The following is a 3,430-nucleotide window of genomic DNA, read 5'->3' as shown; positions in this document are numbered from 1 at the left end:
TACCAATATATTCCCATTGCTAACTTAGTAATTTGTACTTTCCTTAGTTAGATTTACTTAAGGTTTGTTCCTCTCTGTTTCTTTCTATATCACCTCCTGAGCATGAGGGGTGTATTTATTTATTTATTTAAATGAAAGTCAAAGTTACACAGAGAGAGAAGGAGAGAGAGAGAGAGAGAGAGAGAGAGAGAGAGAGAGAGAGAGAGAGAGAGAGGTCTTCCACCTGATGGCCCACTCCCCAATTGATTGCAATGGCTGGAGCTGTGCCTATCTGAAGCCAGGAGCCAGGAACTTCTTCCAGGTCTCCCACATGGTTTCAGAGGCTCAAGAACTTGGACCATCTTCTGCATTCCCATGCCATAGCAGAGAGTGGGATCAGAAGTGGAGCAGCTGGAACTTGAAATGGCACCTATATGGGATGTCAGCACTGCAGGTGGCAGCTTTACCTGCTATGCCACAGTGCCTGCCCTGGGATGCATTTGTTCTTGTTTTAACAAGACATTTCTCATTATTTTCTCTTTCTTGTTTTATTCTCTTATTTTCTAATATTGAAATTTTTGACTGAGGTTTTTATTGGCTTATTTACTGGTTCCTTTGTTAATATATCTTTAAATTTATTTTTAAATTTATTTGAAAGGCAGGGAAGAAGAGATAAAGGAGACAGTGAGAGGAGAGAGAGAGAGAGAGAGAGAGAGAGAGAGAGAGAGAGAGACTCCTATCTGCTGGTTCAGATCCCAAAAGACTCTAAGAGCCAGGACCAGCATGGGCCAAAGCTAGGAGCCAGATCTCCCTCAGGGTCACAGTGACTCAACTACTGGACCACCACATGCAGCTTACATTACCAAGAAGCTAAAATCAGAAATGGACCTGGGACTAACCACAAGCACTCTGATATGGGACTCAAAGTTCCCAAGCAGCATCTTAACCCCTATGCCAAATGCCTATTCTACTCCATAGCTTTATTTTAACAGAAATGATGATTCTTGCTATTTAAAAAGGCATGTAATTTTATTTTTGCTGTTCATCTTTACATGGTTTTTATTTATACAGAATTATTTTTCTAATTGGTTGGGGCTGTTTGATCATGTTTTTAGTATGATTTTTAAAAATACATTTCTTGATTGATGTTCATGCAATTTTAATTCTATAGTTAAAGCTGAATGAAATTTTTAAAGTGTTGTTATCAAACAGGATCTTTTTCTAGAAATGCTCTATGAAAATGAGAAAAAAATACTTATCTGTTATTCTGGATTGCTAATTACAGGTAGCTTGTTTTCAGGCAAAATGTTAAATATTAAAGCATATATATTTAATAGTATAAATCCTAAAAAATTAGCCATAGATAATAAAAATTAGTCAATTATTCAGTCGGGTATATTTAAAATAGGCATAGGGTGAGAATTTGGTCTAATGGTTAAGACACCTCTTGGGGCCAGTGCCGTGGCTCACTAGGCTATTCTTCCGCCTTGCGGTGCCGGCACACTGGGTTCTAGTCCCGGTCAGGGCACCAGATTCTGTCCCAGTTGCCCCTCTTCCAGGCCAGCTCTCTGCTGTGGCCAGGGAGTGCAGTGGAGGATGGCCCAAGTGCTTGGGCCCTGCACCCCAAGGGAGACCAGGATAAGCACCTGGCTCCTGCCTTCGGATCAGCGTGGTGCGCCGGCTGCAGTGCGCTGGCGCCGGCGGCCATTGGAGGGTGGACCAATGACAAAGGAAGACCTTTCTCTCTGTCTCTCTCACTGTCCACTCTGCCTGTCAAAAATAAATAAATAAATAAAATAAAAAAGACACCTCTTGGAACACCCACATCAGAGTGTGTAGGTTTGAGTCCCAGGTCCACTCCTGATTCTATTTTCTTGGTGATGGGCAACCTAGGAGGCATCAAGTGATGATACAGGTGCTTGAGTCCCTCCCTCCTACACAGGAACCCTGAGTGAAGTCTGAGCTCCTGGTTTTGGACTGGCCTAGAGCTGGCCATTGCAGGGATTTGGGGAGTGAAATCCCTTTCCTAAGATAGATAGATAGATAGATAAATAGACAGACAGACAGATAGATTTGGGGAGTGAAATCCCTTTCCTAAGATAGATAGATAGATAGATAGATAGATAGATAGATAGATAGATAGACAGGCAGGCAGACAGACTTAAATATACATGTATCTAAATTTTTCTATCTTCTACTACTTATTTTCTATACGCTAATTGTCCACCAAAAAGTAATTTTCTGATATCCTCTAAAATGCTTGAAAATGTTTATAAATATAAATTATTGCTCAAAACAAATGTGTATCATTAAATTTTTATGGCTCTTCTGGTTTTGATCAATTAATAAAACAGATGGGAGAAACAATTTTAAACAAGAATCACAACACAATGGGAAAAATTGCATCAAAATGTATTCTTTTGCTTCTCTCTTCATGCTGTGGACCTGTCAAATGCCTCTGTTGGGAATGACATAACATAGGTGAAAATCTTTGCCCAGACTTACTTGAGGGGTCCAGAATTCTAGTGTATATGATTTCAGGTATTTTTCAATATCTGGAAAAAACATATTTATATATTCAACTTGTATCTTTCATATCCAAAGCTCTTAAAATGAAATTTTAAAAAGATTCATTTCCTATTTATTTTGTGTCTGCTTCCTCAATAAGATTGGGCTTAAAAATTCTATTCCATTGTAGGGTTTGTGAGGACATGTACTTGTCCAGACAGTGACCATTTATTGGTGAGAAGCACAGCAAAGTTAGATAATAAAGGTGATCACAAATTCTGTAGCATTTAGAAAGTGAAACAACAGACGTTTGAGTTAATGTTTGTGATCCAAGAATTAAAATTTAAAGTCTGTCTGAGGTAATTCCATTACTGTGTGGTAGTGACAATACGTTATGTTCAGAGAGAAATGTACTTTTCAGTTTTCTTTATATATAAAAGAATCATAGACTAAAAAATGCAAAATATCATTATCTATGAATTTCCTCATTTACCAATGTTACTGTCACTTTGTAAAAAAGATATTATATAAAAATAATTTTTATTTTAGAATTGTATTTATAAAACTATATTAAGGTCATTGTTGAAACATGTTTACAAAAGTAATACTAGAGAAAATGATTATATAATAAATACAAAATAAATAATAAATTCAAGATAGATCAGAGCTAACAATTTTTATTTTGTGATTTTTTTAACTTTTGTTTAATGAATATAAATTTCCAAAGTACAGAATATTGATTACAATGACTTCCCCCCCATAACGTCCTTCCAACCCACAACCCTCCCCTTATCCACTCTCTCTCCCCTTTCATTCATGTCAAGATTCATTTTCAATTCTCTTTATATACAGAAGATCAGTTTAGCATACATTAAGTAAAGATTTCAACAGTTTTCTCCCACACAGAAACATAAAGTGAAAAATACTGTTTGAGTACTAGTTA

The sequence above is a fragment of the Oryctolagus cuniculus genome, chromosome Y, assembly GCF_051225735.1.
Source record: "Oryctolagus cuniculus isolate XC-2025 breed Fujian yellow rabbit chromosome Y, ASM5122573v1, whole genome shotgun sequence".
Classification (NCBI taxonomy): Eukaryota; Metazoa; Chordata; class Mammalia; order Lagomorpha; family Leporidae; genus Oryctolagus; species Oryctolagus cuniculus.
The sequence above is the reverse complement of the archived record's forward strand: the minus strand, read 5'-3'. Positions refer to the sequence as shown.